The 22,020-nt window shown below is 33.2% G+C and overlaps 2 pseudogenes; one reads left to right on the forward strand and one right to left on the reverse strand.

The window, feature by feature from the left end:
• Window positions 1–14,395: 14,395 nt before the first annotated feature.
• LOC141492168 (ras-related protein Rab-13 pseudogene) lies at window positions 14,396–16,768 on the reverse strand (annotated as a pseudogene).
• A 61-nt stretch (window positions 16,769–16,829) lies between these two features.
• Window positions 16,830–17,588, forward strand: LOC141491768 (small ribosomal subunit protein eS6-like; annotated as a pseudogene).
• Window positions 17,589–22,020: the final 4,432 nt, after the last annotated feature.

A 22,020-nucleotide genomic window follows, 5' to 3' on the forward strand; every position in this document is an offset into this window, starting at 1 on the left:
ATTTATTCTATTTTTTTCTCTCTTAGAATCTTGCAGTTAAGATATTGTGAGGTGATCAGCCTTTTTGAAAGCAGCTCCTCTCAGCAGTTCAGAGAGCTAGGACAACTGTATTAGACCAGCTATACACAATGTTATCCCCATACAGAGGAAGAAAACAAAACAAAACAAAAACTTTCAGAAACGGATGAACACTACATTCACTTAAAAATAATCTCATATATTCCTTGCCCTTAATCCTAATTCTTCCTACCAAAAATGACTAATCTATAATCATGTGTAACAAAAATGTGTATGTTATGTACAACATTAACTTGACTATTCACTGCTTGGGGGGGTATGGGAGGGTGAAAGGAATTTTGTAACTTAAAAATATACACAGGATTATGTATGAATGTTGAAAAACTTTCATAACATGTATTTTGAAAAATAATAATATCAATATAAAAGATTATATGGTTTCAAAACTCACTTTGAATTTCATCACCAGGAGAAATTTTAGTAAATTACGACCTCCAAAGGTCTAAGAACTTTTTCTGCACCATAAGAAATCTGGACTTAATTGCCTCTATCTTGACTTCTAACTACATATGTATATATACATATATATATATATATGTATATATATATATATATCCATATATATAAGTGTGTGCATGTGTGCTTTTAATTACTAACAGTAAGTTATATGATCAAAGAACATGGCTGTTTAAAGTAAGCATTCTGATAGGATGTCAGAGGAAGGAAATCAGGAAGTTACGAAAGAAAATCTAAACTCTGAAAGACAGTCCTAGTAGGAAAAGTATTGAGGAGTCAGGAAGGTCTGAATATGATTCCTACCTAATAGTAGATATGTCACCTTCAGCAAATGGGAGAATAGTCACCTCTTTGTGACTCAATTTTCTCATCTGTTAATTGGGGAAAATAATAGTGCCTACCTCTCAGGGTTGTTGTGAGGATCCAATGAGATAATATTTTTGAAGTATTTAGCACATAGTAGGTGTTATGTAAATGTTAGCTGTTATTAACAGTTGCTATGCTCAATTTTTTTTCTCAGAAAATGAATAACTTCATATTTGGTCTGCATTGCAAGTATCCCTTCCCATCACATAAATTACTTTAATCTACTTTGATGAACAAAGATGCTGATGGTTTTATACTGTAATTATAAACATCCGCAGCTTGACTCTCTGGTGTCCTGAAAGACAAGGGACTTTGATGAAGGCGAGGCAGCTGGCATGATTAAAATGACTTTGGACATTTCAGGCAAAGAAAATGGATGCACCTCACCCTGACCTTCACTCCTCCACAGGCATCCCTTCGTTAGCAAAATTCAGTATGTTAATCAAAGCTGTCTTTAAAATGCCATAGCATTTGCAGTGCTTTCAACAGGCCTGGTCTGATTTACTAAGGTGTAGTACAGGCTTCTCTAGTCAGAATCCAAGGGGCATCTGAGATCCAAGTAGCAAAAGAAATATTTCCTCTTGTCCAACTGGAACTGTTTATATGAAATTAAATATGACAAATATAGGTATAGTCTTTTAATTAATCAGTATTATTTCAGCATCTGCTAGTTTCAATGCACTACACCTTATAAGCACTGGTAATGAAAATATTATAAATATATTAATTATTTGTATTCTACTTTATTCTAATATATGAAAAATGTTCTTTAAGAGTAGACATTATTTCAGTTTTGCTTTTGTGTGCCAAATAGTTGGTATAATTTTTTTGCAATAGTAAATAATAGTATTTTTAATTCAATGTTCCATTACCATCTCAGCTCCATTGTTTTATCTTCTGAGCATTATCTTCTTTCAATCTAAGTAGGTTTATATGTTCCTTATACATCCACAGTTTTGTTTTTAGTATAGAAGTTCTCAGTATGTAATCAATAGGACCCAAGAGATCCACTAATAAAATTCAACTGGCATGTAGATGAAAAAAAATTCCTTTAAATTATAAAAGAAAATAATTATATTGAAAATGTTATTATGATGTGTAATTACTTTAAAATAAAATTCTGAGAAAAGGGTCAAGGGCTCTATCAAACAGCCAAGACATAACTGGCATCAAACTGGCAAAACAAACAGAAAAACATAAGACAAATTAAATAATCCTTATTTAGACACATTTTTATTTCCTTTATCTAGGTTCTTTCTATTGGATTGTCTTTCTCAGAAGAAATTTAGGTCACAGAGTCCTACTTTCCTTTTCTCTATGTACACCTACAATTTGAAGTGTCTCAGATTATGCTTGATTTTCTTTCCCTCTCTATTATAAATTTTAAGATGAACTGGGCATTTTGTAACAAGAAGTCCATCATTTCTATTTCAGGAAAGTGTTGCTCTTTATTGTCAGGAATCAGATCCAGATAAGATATCTTTCAGAGTTTCTTTCATTGAAAAATTAATGACATGAACTTGCTACTCACTAAAAGATCTGAATATGTTTCATTTAAAGAATTAATGAAATGGAAAAAAAAACATTAATGAAATAAACTTCATACTTGTTAAGGGATTCAGATCTCTGTTAAACACCAAAGATCCTGCTCTGTACATCAAAGAGAAGGTCTCTTCCCTCTAGCCCACAGACTTAGTATTTGGTCTCACTAATGAAACTCATATCTCTATTCTTTATCTTTATGATACCAGTGTAGACCAGAGTGAGACTATGGGAGAACTTAAAGGTATAAAGCAAGATTTGTATAACAATTTTCCAGTACAGTGAATACAGTTGTTCTCCATCACAGTGAGTACTAATCCTCAATATGACACAGATAACTTTATTGCCTCAGGAAAATTGAAAAAATATGGTTTGCTATATTTCCACAAAATCCTGATGCAGATAAATATTTTCTGCAGTTACGAAATTTGCTTTTTGGCTACACCTTTAGTGTGCATATTCTTATATTTCCATACATAACACATTCCATTTTTTGTTCACCAACAGAAGATGTTTTTCAAGCAAATATATTTTTAAAGTATCTCCACAAAAACCAGGATTCAATGAGAGACAAACAAATTAATAAAAAAACTCTGATATTATAACACTAAGTTTATTTTTATTGCTACTGATTCTCCTTTGTTCTTACCTAATTCCCTTTATTCCCTAACAGCTTAGATCAAGGCTTATATTATTTTATTGAAAAATAGGTACTTGTTTTATACCCCTCTTTGGAATAAATCTCAACCTATTTTACTTCCTTAAGTACTTTGTTTCATTACTTTTACTTCTACTTTTGCTTCTTCAGTCTATCTTTATTAGCTAGTACTTTTTCTCCTGTCAATAACCTGGTGTGGTTTCCTTTTTTCTTTCTTTCTCCTAACTGCCATGTGTCTTCAATCCAGTTCTCACTTTCTTTCTTTTCACCACAAACAGCATTGTATGCTTTCCTTGCCCATTCTTCCTCACTATTATTCCTTTGCTTCTTTCAATCTAAAACTCCAGTAAATTGGGTCTTAAAGGAGTTTTCTTAAGCACAATATAATCCTCTTATTCTCCTTGATTGTTCTTTTACTGAAGGCTAGATGTCTAACATTTCAGTCTTCCTTGCTTTGTTCCATAGCTTCCACTATGGATTGGAAGATGTTTTTTGCCATAATCACAAGCCCTTACAAGATGTGTTCTCCTGACTTTTAGGGTGTTTGAGCTAATCAATTATATTTAACCACATTCATAAACTTATTACTTTTGCTAGGCAATATTTACTTCATAAGCAAAACAAGAAAAAAACCATATAAACATTCCCTTTAGAATGTAAAGGACATTATTCTCTACATGGGCACATACAAATAGACAAACACTTAATCTTGTTTATACAACTTAATTTAGTAAGTCCATAACATTGTTCCCTGAGAGAGTTATTTCTACCCCAACACACAGACTTACAACCCAGACTGCAAATTCTCAAGATGTTTACTTTAGACTAGTTTCAATAGTTAAAAATTCCATACTTTATACCTAGAATTGAAAAAGAATAATAAAAAATCAACAATTGAAACCCTAAACCATTTTCTCTGGACCTGAGAACCTGGGGAACAGAAAAGATGTTTCTGGACCTTTCTCATTGTATTTACACCAGTAAAGTGAGAGTATGCATTCATATATATGATCCCTTGTAGTCATCTCTAGATAAAAGAGAACTAGTGTGCCTTAGTCACATAAATTTAACAATTCCAGTTCAAATAACAGCAAATGAAAATATGCTACTTTCATCCGCAATAGATAAAATTAGGAAGTCTTTTTCCAGTCATAGATCCCTTGAATCTTCCATAATAAAATCTCCATTTTATGTGCTCTGAGTAAACGCTAACCCTTGTTATATGTAGCATTAAATACTTGGTACCATCTTGAAATATTCATTTATAACACCTATTAGATTGATTACAATGACCACAAAAGGAAAATTATCAGTGTAGGAGAGGAAAACTGGGACACTAATGCATTTTTGTTGTGTTGTGAACTGATTTAATCTTTCTGTAGTAGAATTTAGAACTATGCTCAAAGGGCAATAAAGTCTTGATTACTCTTTGATCCAGCAATATCACTAATAGATCTATTTCCCAAAGAATTCATTAAAAGGGGGAAAAGACCCATATGTACATAATTATTTATATCAGCTCTTTTTGTGGTGAAAAAGAATTGGAAATTGAGAGGATGTCCATCAACTGGGAAATGGCTGGATATTGTTCTAGAGTGATATTGTTATGTAAGAAATCACAAGGGTCAGGATTTCAGAAAAGCCTGGAAAGTTCATGAAATGATGCTGAATGAAATGAACAGAGTAAAGAGGACCTTGTTCATATTAATAGCAACACTGTGAGATGATCAACTATGATGGCTGCAGTGCCTCTCAACAGTTCAGTGATCAAGGACAACCCTGGAAAAATTGCTTTGGAAAATGCTATCTGCATCCAGAGAAAAATTATGGAGTTTGAATACAGAGTAAAGAATATTTTGTTCATTTTAAAAAATAATAAAATAATTAAGCTTCTATTAAGTATTATGCTAGTCACTGAGTAGCCAAAGCCCAAACTGAAATAGTTCTTGCACTTTTACTTTCATTTTCATAGTGGTTAGATCATGTATTTAAAAGAGGTAGTATGAAGTATTTGGAAGTGGTAGATTTGAATAAGACATGGGAATTACAGTCAAATCTTAAGAAAGAAGGTGAAACGTACATGAACTTAAAGAGACAGGGATTTTGAGAAAACGAGATGAAAAAGGAATAAATTCCTAGCATTTGGGATTATCAATATTAAGAGGCAAGACTAGTAGATCAAATGAAAAGATTCAGATTCTATGTATATGCACATACATATTTTTGTAGTCTTTATTGTTATTGGAACCATTTTGGTGCATATGACTTTGGTAAAGTTATTAAGATCTCTGGAACTCAGTTTGCCATAAAATGCAATGTAATAATTTATGTTACATAGTAGATAGTAATTAAATATTTCTTGGATTAATGAATGACTTGAATGAATGACTAAATGATTTCGCTGAATAGAAAAATAAACCTCAGAAGCAAGGGAATAGAGAGAGGAAGACTCATTCAATAAGAACTTAGGAGGAAACTATATTAGTTTGTCACAAAATCATTTTTACATTTATAGCTTATAGTATATACCACCAATAGTTTCAAATATATGTGATTTAAAAGTAAAAGGCTCCATTTTTTTGTTTAATTAGTGTACCACTCTTCACAGATATAGTAAAGATGATTCATAATCAAATAAATAATAGGAAAAAGTGATCAAAGACAAAATAATTTCGATTATATGAAATTTGCAAGGCTATAGGAACATAAATCAATGGAATTTTAAAAAAGAAAATCAATTTAGATGGGAAAATATTTTTCTTATGTTGAATATGATGACAATTGTGGTTAGAAAAGTTGTGTAAACACAAGAACATTAACAGTGTGGGGAGATCTGTGAAATTGTCTTCTCATTATATAAAACAATTTTGAATTATATAAATAAATTTCATATACTTTCAGCTTGAAATATCACTACTAAGCATGGATTCATCAGAGAAAAATAAAAAAGAGAGTTTATATTTTATATCTACTAATTTTTCCATCAGATTATTTTTCTAATTGTAGAAAAAAGGAAAAAAAAAAGGCAAAACAAAATCCTGGAAGTAAAGTTCAATAAAAAAATTGTGTAATGGCTAATTGGCTTTTAATTTTTCAATCAATATAATATAAACATACTATAAGGAGATCTCAAAATAGAGATAATATGATGATATAAGTTAAAAAGGAAAAGTCAGAACTTAAAATAAATGTTCTGACTGAACTTTTTCTAAGAGAAGTAATGAGAAATTACTTGCTGATGAAAAAGAGGAAAGTTATAATGTAATGAGCATCATATATGCCAATAACTGGGTGATATTTATCTTAGAATTTTTTTCTTTATTATTTGGGTAGGAGTCTTTTGGGGAAGCTTGAGTATAACAAGAAGTGATTATGGAACAAAACCCAAAAGGCATCAACAAAAACTTTTTTCAAATGAATTAATAAATGATCAAATTTCATAAAAAATAAAATATTAGAAAGACAAGTCAAGGGATAGATAAATAGATGCTTAATATGTTAAGGATACATAAAACACCAACTTTCAATAGACCAATTTGGGATTTCATGACAAATATGATGATTCTAAAGGAAAACAGCAATTATCCTCATACTTCAAATTCACTTCTAAAATGTGAAATTATGGTAGGGAGAAAAACCCTAAAACAGAAGCAAACCCAAAGAATATAAGTAAAAAGAAAATTCAGGTTTTCTGAATTATCTGGTCCATTTTATTCCTATTAATAATAAAATACCTAAGAAATCAGAGACAGGAAGGAGACCATAACTTTAAACCTTGATGTAAAACTTCTATCTATGGGAGGAAGTGTATAACTCCTCCAAGGGAATGGGATGAATGATAGAAAGTTCCCAGGATCCCATCAGGATGGAGCAAGAAGAGGATGTTCGACTGTTTCAGGAGACCATTTTACATGGAGACAAAAAATAAAAATTTACAATGAATGAGTTTATTGAGTAACAGCATTGGTGTCAGTAATCTCTAAAGTCCTAACTGTTAGTCTTTATTTACAGATCTCCCTGGCTCTGCAATTTACTTGCATGCTTACGAGCAATATTTATTCTTTAATGATTTCAATGGGATTGAACCCCATGATTTCTATAATATTCCCATATTTCTTCTAACTCTAAACATTTGATTATATAAATAAAAAAACTAAGAAGTTGATAGGGTCATTTTATGTGGATTCAGAGAACATTTGATATCTTAAAGACTGAATGAATGAATGACTCTTTGCATCTTTACCTAACACTTTGATTTAAAGGAGAAAGTTAAGACTAAAATTTTAAAAAATCAGCTAAGATGTTGAAAACATAATAAATGATATTTGAACCTTAACAAATTAAGTACTACATTTGAAGCCACATAAATACAAAAGTAACATGATTAGTATTATTAGAGTTAATTAAAGGGAAGAAATAATAGTGATTTTTAACTAACTCTACAATTTTTCCATAAAAATGTACTAAAATGTTTTAAAATTGTCTGTTCGTTAAAGTAATATGGAAATTACTCTGGTAATTAATTCCTTTGGCATTTAATGTATTATCATTAATCATGATAAATTCACTCTTATTGATACTACTTTCCTAAAACATTCAATAAAATTGCCATTGAATTTTAATATTAATTAACTGATCTATTCCTTAAAATAATTAATAAGATTATAGAATTTTCTCCAGTTTCACATGACTTTTCATATATATTTATATGTATATAATTATATATAGTTTATGTGTTTATGTAGACATGTATTTTGTGATTGTTTCTACTTATCTTATCAAAAGATTTTAAGAAGTATTGTAATTTTATATTTCCGAATAGAAAAATGTGCAGTAAAATAAGATATATGGAGAATAATTGCTTTTAAGAAGAATAAAACCAAGAAACATGAGGAATAGGCATGAAAATATTAAGGCAATATGCTTAGAAGTTACATGTTAAGAATCAAATGCATTTTGTGAGATTAGCAATAGATTATATTTGAATTGAAAATATTTTGGCATGTTTTCTAAGTATTAGATGAGTTCTATAAAATATCCTTGATATTATATTTTCCGCTAAAGTTGGTTGCTTCCAAGGTTCTGAAGAGTCCTCTTTTTTTCCCTTTGTACTGTTTCATTTGGCAACCTCATCAGCTACCATGGTTTCAATTATAAGATCTATGCTGATGAGATCTACTTATACAACTTTCACCTCTCAATTCACATATTCAACTCTCTATTAAAGATCTGAAACAGATGACCTTCTTGAAATAAAAATGTTCAAAATTGAACTTATCTTTCCCTGAAAACCTCTCTCCTTCCTAACATTCACTTCCCAGGAAGGCAACCAGACTAGCTGTCCCCCCCCCACTTATTTAATGAAACCCAGTGCATCTCAATCAACTTCAGAATAAAATGGAAAATTCTCCATTTCACAAGCAAAGTCCTTTACAATCTTGTATCCTCCCAGCTTTCTAGTATTCTTTTATCTAACCCATACCATATACACTGTGACTGTGTGACACTGACCTCCTTGTACTTCATCAAATAAGACACTATTTCCTAATAAGTAATTTTCATAGAGATTTCCACATGTCTGCAATATATAGCAACTGTCCTGTGCCTTTCTTTGTATATCCCGTTTAGCAAAGTATATGATTTATAGTAGTTATGCACAAATGTTTATTAATTGAATGATTGAATTTATATTAACCAAAAATAATCTATAGTTTTAGAAGATATAAACAGATAACAAAAATATACCTTATAGAAAGAAAAGTGGACATTATTTTCTACTGAAATATTCATTTATTTCTTATTCATAGTAATTAAAATAAAAGGAAGGAAAAGCCATGGTTTAGCAAAGCATGTGAAAAATTTAATGATGTTCTAAATGACACAATTAAGAAGAATGGGTAAAAAAATTATATGAAGGCAAATTTTGACTCTAATTTAAGACAAGTTTTTCCTAACAATCAAAGTAATTCAAAAATGGAAAATTTTGCTTTGGGAAAATAGAGAGAATTTCAGATAATTCCTATGAGGGACTGGCTGACCACCTTTCAAGGATTTAGTAGAAATACAAGCTTCTTCATCAAGGGAAAGAGGGACAGAGTCAGAAGAGATTGCCTTTACTATCACCTTTAAAAATGTGACTATTATTTTGTAAGCTATTAATTAGTGAGACTTTCTTGTATATTATCTGATTATTAATGTCATTACAATCCAAGATTTTAGTAAAAGATGGAGAAAAGAAGATGAAGTGCTAGTAAAACATATTTCTTAAATGTTTTCATCCACACATAACTTAGATTCCTTGGGAAAACACATAGTTTTAATATCTTATTTGTGTAGCAATGCTAAAAATATATTCTTGCATAATAGTATACTTTTAGAATTTGAAGTGATCACAACCTATATCTAAAGTCATTAATACTTTTCCTCTATATTTTCAGTTTTAACTCAACAAAAAAGACCAGGAGTTAGAGGGAGTATCAGATTATTGATAGGTTCCCTGAGATCTTTCTAGGTATAAGGCTATGCATTTTTGAATATGTTAAGGGAGGGATTAAAAATAGAAGAGTATTAAGTTTTATTTATGCATTCATCAGTTGAAGTCCAGTGTGCCAGCTCAACCTGATTCCAAGTCATTCTGTATATCTATTTTATATAGAAAAAAGTAAAATATTTGGAAAACAATATACATCTCTCTCATTATAAAACTTCTCTACTAATCTTTGTTTGTTTTTATTGCTGAAAAGTGATTTAGTTTCTCTTTCAAAACAAAAGGTCACTAGTGACAGTATCCTAGAAAATAAGAATGTGTATGCATATATGTGTGTGTGTGTCTCTGTGTTTATACATATATATGTATGTATAAACACAGATATATATTATACATTATACATTATATATATACAATATATATTATATATATGGATAATGAATGCTTTTGATTTTATTTAACTTTTGAAATTTTGCTTCAAATTAAATGAAATTTTATATTTATTTTTGAAATTATTTTGTAAGGGGTGATTCAATTTGAAGAGAGGAATTTAAAGGAATGACACATAAGTAAATGGAGATCAACAAAACACAAGAAAGATCTGAAGTACATTTACTCAGCATTTCCATTTTTATAATTGGAAATAGAGGAACAGGAAGAGAACATGGACCTTTGAGATATCTTTGTTGATGACTTTAAGAGCAGTCAAGGATTTCAAAGAGAAGTGCTGACAACTTAGGTAAGGGTTAAAATCTCTTTAAGAGAAGTCACCAAGAATCTATTCAAAAGTATAGTTATTAAAAATGACTATACAGGACTTCCTACAGCCGTTATCTATTATAGTTTTTGTGAAGAGAATAACTAATCAGTCTCTTAGACTATATAATCTTATTCTATCTATACATTTGAGCAAATATAAATATAAATTGCAGAAAACATTAAAGTTGTTACCTTCAGTGTTATCATTTTGATGTCAATTAGTAAACTCAGAGTAATAAAATCTGAAGTATAAATAGAGATTTATTATGAGAGAAAAGATGATAGTGTACTTGTTTTATAAGGGATAGGGATACAAAATGATCACAATTCTTTAATTTTATTCATTATAAATATCTGCTAAAACAAAGAAAAATTACTGCATCTTTATTCATTTTTATAACTGTGAGAATTAAGATTTTAGAAATGTCACAGTGATTTTGTAAATGAATCACTGTGATTATATGAAAAATGGGCAATGATCTCTCAGGAGGACTGGAAGAACAACATGATATTCAATTGTAGTATTCCTTTCTTCTATTTAGAGTATTTCTATACATATCATTATTTTGCCTGACTGGTTTGTTGTTTTGTTTTATACTGAATTCCTCCTCTAAATTCTCATGGCCATGGGCCTGTGACTTTAACTTCTCAATGACTACATTAGCAGAATTTCAGACATTGTATAGTCCACGCTATAAAAAAATTTAATTTAAGCCTAGGGATAGAGTGATTAATAAAGAATATATGAAGAACCTTTCAAGTTTCTGGAGGATCATCAAAAAAACTGGTCATCAAATGATTGTTTTTTTTCTCCTTGCTACTAAAAGCACACTTATTAAAGTATTTCCCAGCAAGGTTGGCAAAGAAAATATGGTCATTAATTAAGTTCAAATATCATTGATATAATGAAACCTAATTATTTTTATTTAATATTTGAGTCAATTTAAAAGGAAATTATCCTTAATTAGTTGCATATTATTTCTAAACATAATTTTAGATATTTGCTAGTACCAGAAATAATAATTCATTCCCCCAAGAAGCTGATTACCAAAAAAAACCCAAAACACAAAAAGAAAAAAGAAAAAAAAAACCACTATATTAATAGGTCATTTCCTTTGATTGGTCTGAAATTTAGTTGTTAGTATGTGTTTGCTTCAATATAATCATTATACCTCATGAATGCTGTTATGAGGATTATAGGTCCTAATAGACTGGATTACATTTTTTAGGAATTTTTAAATGTTTTCTATAAACTTTGAGATTGCAGTTTATTTATTTTCTCAATTTTCTCACTCAGTATATCATAGAGTTAGGTTTGTTGTCATAGAGCTACATATGTGAATCATTGACTATAAAATTTTTAAATTATTTTATATGGATCCATGAATTGTTTTAGCTCAGTGAATGCTGCAGTTTTGGACCACAGCAAAGCCAAAGAGAAATCCTGAGAGCCAGCCTCTAATGGTATGAACAACATGAATCTTTGAGTTATAATTGATTTTCTAGGCTTCTAAAAACAGATTTATTCTCTGGAAGTAGATTAGGCAATAACAGAACTTAATTCAATATGATGAGAGGAAACACATGGTGTATGAGATTCAGAATTTTGACTTCCAATCCAAATTTTGCCCCTTTGTGGTAACTCTGAGAAGTGGACATGGAAAAGCATGTTGGCTGTTAGTGGGGCAATCTGTTGCTCTTGATTTTGTTATTAGAGTCTTTGGCTGCAGCATTAGTAGTATAATATCAACCTAAAAATATTATATAGTCAGGATAATCATTTTGTACTGGAAGGGACCTGAGAAAGAGGTGAACAGTTGTGTCCCATTCTGGCTTTTATTCTTTTGACTTTGTTTACACAGGTTTTTCCAAAGCCACTAATGATTATTGCCAAATCAAAATGACTGCTTTCTTTTCCTTATGCTCTTTGAGTGGTAGCATTAGGTATCATGCAACATCTTGCTATTCCTGGCTTGCACAATGGTTCTATCTCTCTGATTATTGTTTATTTGTCTCATTTTATGACTCCTTATCTTCTGCTGTTCCATTCAAAGTGAATTTCCCGCAAAGTTCTTTCCTATCCGCCTCTATTTTTCATCTTATGCCTTTGTCCCCTTCCCTCCCCTTATTTCAGTGTCTGCTATCACTAAATCTCATTGTCTGATCACATTCCTCATTCATTTTCTTCTCATTCATGATCTCATCAGGATCTTGATACAAATGACTCATAAATATTTATCATTATCTGTTTAGTGTTTGTTGAATTTCACAAAACATTCTTTTTTTGTGTGTCATTAGTGATTTCTTTCATTTCATAAAAAAATCTAGTGGAAAACTACCCTCTCTATGAGATTGAATCTTAGAATTAATTTTATACGCTCTATATTGGGTTTTTCTTTACTTTTGACCTTTCAACTTGAAACTTTATATGTCAATGGTTTCAGTCTCTTATGATGTTCTATGAAGCCCGTTAAAAAGCAGGATTAGTGATATGTCTGAAAGTAAAAAAAAAAAAATCAAAATGTTTCATCCATTATGTAAGCATTTCCTTGTACAAAGTTTCTAAAACATTATAATTATGAAACATGAATCAAATTAGTTGCTAGGTGCTGGTTTCTGGGAATTATATATACAAAGGTGAAACAGTTGTTCCCTCAAACAACTTACTAACATTAAAATTTAAATTTAAAGTCAAATAAATTTCTAAAGACAAAATTTCTTTAAATTTATAGAAAGATATCTTCCATCAAGCCAATTGAAAAAGTATTAATTGAGATTTCTGCCCAAGATGGCAGAGAGAAGCTAGGCACTGTCCTAAGTTCTCCAGGTTTTGCCTCAGAACTAACAAGAATTATGCCTCTTAATAGAATTTGGATCCACAAAACCCAGGGAAGACCCAAGACAAAGAATATCAACAGTGTGTCTGTCACGAGGGAGCATGGGTGAGCCAGTGGGCTGGGGAAAAAGCAGAGATCCAACAGAGGGGTAGCAGGGTGAGACCAGAGGACTGATCTGATAACAGCAACAGAAGTATAAGCTGTATGTGCAGTGGCAGGGAGAGCTCCAGTGCAGAAGCTTTACTATGTGGAGTGAGAGAGCTCCAGCACTGTAGATAGACATTGATATGATCAGTTTGGTTATATGGAAGATTAGAGTCATAAGCCCCCATGTTTTCAGTGAAGTCCCACTATTAAAAGTTGAGTCCCTTCCCCCATTGCTGTGGGAGAAAGTTATACTTTCCAGAACAAAGAAAGTAACAGCCTTCCCCCACCACCACCACACTCTTAGACTCAGGTGTGAGCTGCAAATTTCCCCCAGATGATTAAGGATTAAGTAAATTAACTATATTGCTCAATGGCCCAGCTCACATTGTCCAAGGATAACCCAGATCCTACTGCCCCCCCATCCCCTTAGCCTTTGGGAATGGAACAAAGTTTCTAGGGATCTCAGCACCAAAGGCTATAGAAACTTTCCCCAATACAAGATCTTAAGAAATTTAAGAAAAGGTAGTGGAAAGGGGTGGGGGGCAGGGTCCATTGAAAGTTATCTTTTTTATTTTTTTAGTGCAAATGTTGGTCTTTAATAATAAGAAAGACCTTTCAGGCTTAGAGTGAAAAGACAGCATCCTCACTCCCCCATTTTGGGGGAAGGGGTGTGGAGGGAGAGGACAGAGCTAAGCCAGCTAAGCTCCCAACCCCTATCCATACCCCAGGGGATGACCCAGTAACAACAGAAGGCAATATAGGTATATACACTTAGTGTTCTTGCTGGAGATTAGGAGAAAAAGGCAAAGAGGTCAGGAAGGATACCCCTACTCCAGGGGCATCTCTCCTCATTTCACTTTCCTCATTCCCTTCTCTTACCACCTTTGCTCCCCCCTCACAATCTAACTTTTCCACTTTCCCTTTTTCTCAGTTACCTTTCTAATTTCTTTTTCTCTCTCTCTCTCTCTCTCTCTCTCTCTCTCTCTCTCTCTCTCTCCTCCTCCTCCTCTTCCTCCTCCTCCTCCTCCTCCTCCTCCTCCTGCTCCTCCCAACTCTCTATGTGCCCTAGACAACTCCTCTTCCTTTCGTCCCCTCCCATTCCCTCCCATTCCCTGAAATCCAGCAGGCCCAGCCTCTGGACCAGGGGCAGGGAGGACTTGGGTCCTGGACTGGGGTCATCAGCAGCTCGTAACCCAAGGAACACTTGGTGTCACTCTTCTTCTCATAGCTCTTCAGATCAGAAGTTGGGGAGGCCTTGTTGCTGTTGCCCGATCTCCGATTTGATTTGAGCAATATGTCCCGAGCCAGAGAACTGAAGGCCTCATCCATATTCAGGCTTGATTTAGCACTTGTCTCAAAGAATCAGATTCCATGTTCTCCGGCCAGCTTTTCTGTCTGTTCTCTCTGCACCTTTCTCTCGACCTCCATGTCACACTTATTTCCCAACAGAAGGAGCTCCACCCCTGCTGAGGCATTCTCCTTGATGCTTTTCATCCAGTTCTGTTCTCAAAGTATTTCTCATCTGTGATATCATAAACAAGGATAATGTCCATGGCCCCGGGGTAGTAGGCAGTAGTGATAGTCTTGAATCTCTCTTGTCCTGCTGTGTCCCAAACTTGAAGTTTTATTTTCTTTCCCTCAATGTCCACAGTTCTGATCTTGAAGTCAATTCCGATGGTGGAGATGTAGGTGCTGTTGAAGTTGTCCTTGGAGAAGTGGATGATCAGGCAGGTCTTGCCCAACCCTGAGTCCCCGATCAGCAGCAGCTTGAAGTGGTGGTCATAGGCCTTGGCCGTGGTGGGTGCCACAGCAGGGCAGAGCTGGGGGCCTGGCTCCCGGATGCAGCCCCATGTGCGGGGGGGGGGGGGGCTGGCGGGAGAAGCAGCCCATGGCCGAGCAGAAAGAAGTTTTCCTCCCTCTTTTCTCTGGCTCTGGGACTGGGGTGCCCTGCCCTGCCCAGCCCCGCCCCCCAAGTTATCTTGAAGAGAAAGTTCCTAACTCAAAGATATCTAGAACTTCAGAGGAGAATATGAATTGGTCTCCAGCCAAGAAAGACATCTTAAAAGAGATTAGGAAGGAGTTAAAAAATCAAGTAGAAAAATTGGGAAAAGAAACACAAGAAAAAAATGAACATTTTGCAAGAGAAAAGTATCATCTTGCAACAAGAAAATGAAAGTACAATTGGATAAGTGCAAAAAGAAAATAATTCTCTCAAATATACATTTGGGCAAATAGAAAACTCTTTCAAAATTAGAATTAATTGGAAAAGGATTAGCGAAAGATAAATGAAGGAAATTCTCAAAAATGATTGAAAATTGTGCAAACTTATGACTTCATGAGACAAGAATCTGTTGAACAAAATGAAAAAAAAATGACAAAATAGAAAAAAAAGTAAAATATTTCAAGTGAGGACAGATCCAGGAGAGATAACTTAAGAATCATTAGGCTTCCTGAAAACATTGTGGAGATAAAAAAGCCTGGGCTCCATAATTCAGGATATAATGGAGGAGAATTTTCCTGATGTCATGGAAACTGAAGGCAAAATAGTTATTGAAAGAATAAAACAACCCCCCTCCACTTAAAAGGTTTCTGAAATGAAAACATCAAGAAATATTTTGACCAAACTCCAGAACTCCAAAAGAAAAAATCCTGTATGCAGCCAGAAAGAAACAATTAAAATACCAAGAACTCACAGCAAATATTACACAGGACCTGGATGCATCAATATTAAGGGACTGAACGGCCTGGAATATGATATTCTGAAGAACAAGGGAGCTTGGAATATAGTCAAGAAAATACTATTTAGAAAAATTGACCTTTCGCTTCAAGGGAAAAAAGATGGACATTTAATGAAATAGGAGATTTTCAACTTTTTCCTGATGAAAAGGCAAGATATAAATAGTAAATTGGACTTTAAACAGGAGACATGAGAAGGTAAAAATGGAAAAGGGAAAAAAAAACACTGTTCTCCAATAAGATGAAACTGGCTTTATCCCCACCTGTGCAAAAGATTCTCTTAGGTCTTGAGAATCATACTCTATTGAAGAAAATATGCTTAGCCAGAAGTAATGAACCCTTAAGACTTGTCTATAATTCTGATAGAATGATTTTAAAAAATATCTCCTTAAAAGGGGGGGAGTCAATGGAGTGGCTAGATGACACATTGGCTAGAGCACTGACCCTGGAGTCAGAAGTACTTGAGTTCAAATCTGGCCTCAGACATTTAATAATTACCCAGCTGTGTGGCCTTGGGCAAGCCACTTAACCCCATTGTCTTGCAAAAAAACCCTAAAATGGGGGGGGGGGGCTGGTCAATAAAGAGATGGAGGTTAGAGGAGATTGAATGGGGTACATTAAATCACATGAAGAGGTACATAGGACCTATTGCAATAAAGGGAAAGAAGGGAGGAGGGAAAACCACCTGAATCTTACCCTCATCGAATTTGGCTCAAAGTTTGTGAATACAAACTTTGTATTTGAGGCTGGTGACTGTGCAAAGATGAAGCTCAGCATTTCCTTCCCAGGCACTGGCTGTCAGAAACTAATTGAAGTCAATGATGAGAGAAAGCTTCATACCTTTTATAAGAAACGAATGGCCAATGAAGTTTCTGCTGATGCTCTGGTGAAGAATGGAAAGGTTATGTGGTCTGCATCAGTGGTGGAAATGACAAATGAGGTTTCCTCATGAAGGAGGGTTTTTTGGCTCATGGACGAGTCCACCTGCTGCTCAGTAATGGCCATTCTTGCTATCGCCCTAGAAGAACTGCAGAAAGGAAACAAATCTGTTAGGGGTTGTATTGTGAATGTTAATCTGAGTGTCCTCAACTTGGTTATCATGAAGAAAGGTGAGAAAGATATACCAGGATATACCAGGACTCACAGATACAACTGTTCCTCATCAGCTGGGGCCCAAAAGAGCTAGTAGAATCCGGAAACTTTTCAACTTATCCAAAGAAGATGATGTCCTCCAGTATATAGTAAGAAAACCTTTCAACATGAAGGTAAGAAAAATCCAAGGACCAAAGCTCCTATAATTCAGCGTCTCGTGACTCCCCATGGTTTGCAGCACAAACATAGAAGCATTGCTTTGAAGAAACTACAAACTCAGAAGAACAAGGAAGAAGCAGCAGAATATGCTAAGCTTTTGACCAAGAGAATGAAGGAAGCTAAAGAAAAACATCAGGAACAGATCGCTAAGAGATGTTGACTGTCTTCTCTGAGAGCCTACACCTCAAAATCTGAGTCCAGTCAGAAGTAAATTTCCAAAACTGTGTTAGAAATAAATACGTTTTCTCAAGTTAAAAAAAGAAAATACACACACACACACACACACACACACACACACACACACACACACAGACTTTGTTAAATTTAGAAATTTATCTTACCATCCAAGTATTAAGAGGGGAAAGGGGGGGTTAAGGGGGGGATGGTATACCCAGAAAACCCTAAAAAATTCATCCATCAAACTGCTGAAAACAATTAGCAACTTTAGCAGTCTCGGGAAATAAAATGAACCCACATAAATCCTCAGTATTTCTATGTAATATCAGCAAGATGCAGCAGCAAGAACTAGTAAGACAAATATCATTTAAAATGACAAGACGAAAGAAAATACTTAGGAGTCTAACTGCCAAGGCAGGCTCAGAAACTCTATGAAAACAATTATAAAACAATTTTCACACAAATAAAGTCAGATTTAAATAACTGGACAAATAGCAACTGCTCATGGATAGGCTATGCTAATACAATAAAAATGACAATTATACCTAAATTAAACAACTTATTTAGTGCCATACCAATCAAAACTTCCAAAAATTTTCTTTAATGAATTAGCAAAAAATTATAATTACATACATATAGAGAAACAATAAATCAAGAATATAAAGAGATTTAATGAAAATAGTGCAAAGCAAGGTGGCTTAGCCTTACAACATCTAAAATTATATAATAAAATATCAGTCATCAAAACTGTCTGGTACTGGCTAAGAAATTGAGTGGTGGATCAATGAAATAGATTAGGTGCGAAAAAGACAGCAGGAAATGATTGTAACTAACTGCTGTTTGATAAACCCTAAGAATCCAGCTTCTGGGACAGGAATTCACTCTTCCATAAAGCTTGGGAAAATTGGAAGATAGTAGAAACTTGGATTAGACCAGCATCTCACATCCCATACTAAGAAAAGATCAAAATGGGTGCAGAATTAAGAAATAAAAGTAATACTATAAGCAAACTAGAAGCACAAAAATATTTATTTTTCAGACCTATGGAAAGGGGAGCAGTTTATGACTAAGGAAAAGATAGAGAACATCATTTAAAAAAAACTGGATAATTTTGACTTCATTAAATTAAAAAAAGTTTTTGCACAAACAAAACTACTGTAACCAAGATCAAAATAAATGTAGTAAGGGCCAACTAGTTGGCACAGTAGATAGAGCATGGCCCTGGAATAAAGAAGACCTGAGTTCAAATCCCTCCTCAGTAATAGTTGCCTAGTTGTGTGACCTTGGGCAAGTCACTTAACCACACTGCCTTCAATAAATAAAATTTTAAAAAAAGAAATGTAGTAAATTGGGAAACAAACTTAATAATTAGTGTTTCTGACAAAGGAATCATTTCTAAAATATATAGAGAATTGAATAAAATTTATTTCAAAAAATCATTCTCCAAATGACAAAGGTTAAAGGATATGCAAAGAGAATTTGTAGAGGAGGAAATCAAAACTCTCTATAGTCATATGAAAAATTGCTCTAAATCCTTACTGATTAGAGAAACGCAAATTAAAGCATCTCTGAGATACTACCTCATATCTCTTGCCAATATGAACAGAAAGGACAATAACCAATATTGGAATAGATGTGGGAAATTTGGGTCACTGATGCATTGTTGGTAGAGGTGAATAGATCCAACCTTTCTGGAGATCAATTTAGAAATATACCACAAGGACAATCAAAATATGCATACCCTTTTATTGAGCAATACCACTTCTGGTTCTATACCCTGGAGAGATCATGAGAAAGGTAAAAATATCACTTGTACAAAAATATTCATAGCAGCACTATTTGTGGTGGCAAAGAATTGCAGTTCTAGGGGATGTCCATCAATTGTGGGATAGCTTCATAAATTCATATATATATATGTATATATATATATGTATATATATATATATATATATATATGAAATGGAAAACTATTGTTCTATTAGAAATCAGAAGAGATGGAATTTCAGTGAAACCTCCTGAAAAGACTTGCAAGAACTGATGATGAGCAGAACCAGAAGAACATTGTACACACTAACAGCAACATAGGGTCAACCTTAATATATTTTCTCATTCCATCAGTACAATAATAAGGGACAATTTTAAGTTATCTGTGATGGGGAATATCATCTGTATACCAGAGAAAGAATTGTGGATTTTAAGCAAAGAACAAAGATTATTTCCTTCAAATAAAAAAAAAAATTATCTTCTATACTAGCAAAATAAATTTTTGAAGCTAATTTGTTTTTAGGTTTTTGCAAGGCAAATGGAGTTAAGTGTCTTGCCCAAGGCCACATAGCTAGGTAATCATTATTTTTTTTTTTTTTTTGGTAATTATTAAGTGTCTGATGTCAGATTTGAACTCAGGTACTCCTGTCTCCAGGACTGGTGTTCTATCCACTGCACCACCTAGCTGCTCCAGAAGCTAAATATTCTTAAATTTGTGGAATGATATCTTCCATACTAGCTATCTGCTCATTTTGAGACAGATGTCAACAATGAATTTTTTTTCTTCTTTTCTCTTTTTTAAATTTATTTTCATCTATTTTTTCATGTGTATTTCCAAGTTACACAGTTTCCCAGCACCTTCCCTTCCCATATCCCTCTCCTCAGTTGGGAACAGTCAGGTTAGCATTTTACATACATATTTTATCAAGCATATTTACAAATTAGTACCCTGGGTGAGGACTGGTAAGAGGTAGAATGGGAATGAAAATAGTCTGGGGGGAGAGGAACAAATAGTTCAAGAAATGATAAAGTTTTGGAGAATATTTTGGCTTGTGAAGAGGATTCTATGTACTTCAACGATCTGAGTCAAGGCTCAACAATTCTACTAAACAATCTGTGATGATATCTTAATAAAAATAGGAGCTTATTGAGCATACTGGAACACAAAGGGAAGAAGCACAAAGATTTTTAATTTTAGTGGGAAAGAAGGGAGAATCTGAATGCCATATATATTTTATTCAATAGATTTTTTAAAGCTGTCCAATTTATTGACATGCAGTTTGGCAAAGTAGTTTTTTATTGTCTCTAACTTTTCTCCTCATTGTTGGTTAGTTCACCCTTTTCATTTCTGATACTGGTTATTTGACTGTCTTCTCTCTTTTTTAAATCTGATTAACCACAGTTTTGTCTATTTTATTAGCTTTTTCATAAAACTAACTCTTAGTTTTAATTCATGAGATTAATGGTTTTCTTGCTTTCCATTTTATTAATCTCTCCCTTGGTTTTCAGAATTTCTAGCTTGGAATTGGATTGGAGATGTTTAATTTGTTCTTTTTTTCCTAGCTTTGTTCATTGCATACCTAATTCATTAATCTCTTTCTATATATTATTCATCTAGGCAGTTAGAAATATAATTTCCCCTCAAAACTGCCTTGGCAGCATCCCATAAATTTTGGTATGATTTCTCATTATGATAATTTTCTTGATTATAATTACTGATTATTTCTTTTATTATTTAAGATAAAGTTATTTAATTTCCAATTAGTTCTTGGTTTATCTTTCCCTGACCCTTTATTATGCATAATTTTTATTGCATCATTATCTGATAAGTGTGTATTTATCATTTCTGCCTTTCTGGCTTTGATTTTAAGGTTTTTTGTGCCCTATTACATGGTCAATTTTGGTGAAGTTATCATGTACTGCCACGAAAAAAAGTATATCCTTTTCTGTCCCTATTAACTTTTCTCCAGAGATCTATCATATTTAAGTTTTCTAAGATTTCATTCATCTTCTTAACTTCCTTCTTGTTTATTTTGTTGTGAGATTTATTTAGTTCTGAGAGGGGGAGATTGGGGTCTCCCATTATTAAAGTTGTGCTTTCTATTTCTCCTTGTAATTCACTCAGCTGTTCCTCTAGGAATCTGGAAGCTATCCCACTAGGCGCATACATGTTTAGTAATGCTATAGTTTCATTTCTAATGGTGACTTTTAAGATGTATTTTCCTTCCTTATCCCTTTTAACAAGATTGATTTTTGTTTTTACTTTGTCTGAGATTAGAATTGCTATCTCAGATTTTTTTTTTTACTTCAGTTGAGGCATAATATATTTTGCTTCAACCTTTTCCCTTTACCCTGTGTGCATCTCTCTGCTTCAAATATGCTTCCTGTAAACAACATTTTGTAGGATTCTTGTTTTTAATCCATTCCGTTATCTGTTTCCAATTTATGGGACAGTTCTTCCCATTCACATTTGCAATTAAGATTACTAATTCTGTATTTCCCTCTATGCTATCTTTCTTCATTTACATTTGTCTCTTTCCTTTTCTATTATTACTCTTTGCCAAAATTTTACTACTTCCCCCTTTGATTTATTTTTTAAAAATTTAAATTTCAGTTTATTTTTCCCTTGTACCTTCCCTTCGCTTTTATCAGCCCTTTCTTTCCTTATTGTCCCCTTTTTCCAGTCACCCCTCCCCCGCTTC

Source organism: Macrotis lagotis, chromosome 6 (genome assembly GCF_037893015.1).
Source record: "Macrotis lagotis isolate mMagLag1 chromosome 6, bilby.v1.9.chrom.fasta, whole genome shotgun sequence".
In the NCBI taxonomy this organism is placed as follows: Eukaryota; Metazoa; Chordata; class Mammalia; order Peramelemorphia; family Peramelidae; genus Macrotis; species Macrotis lagotis.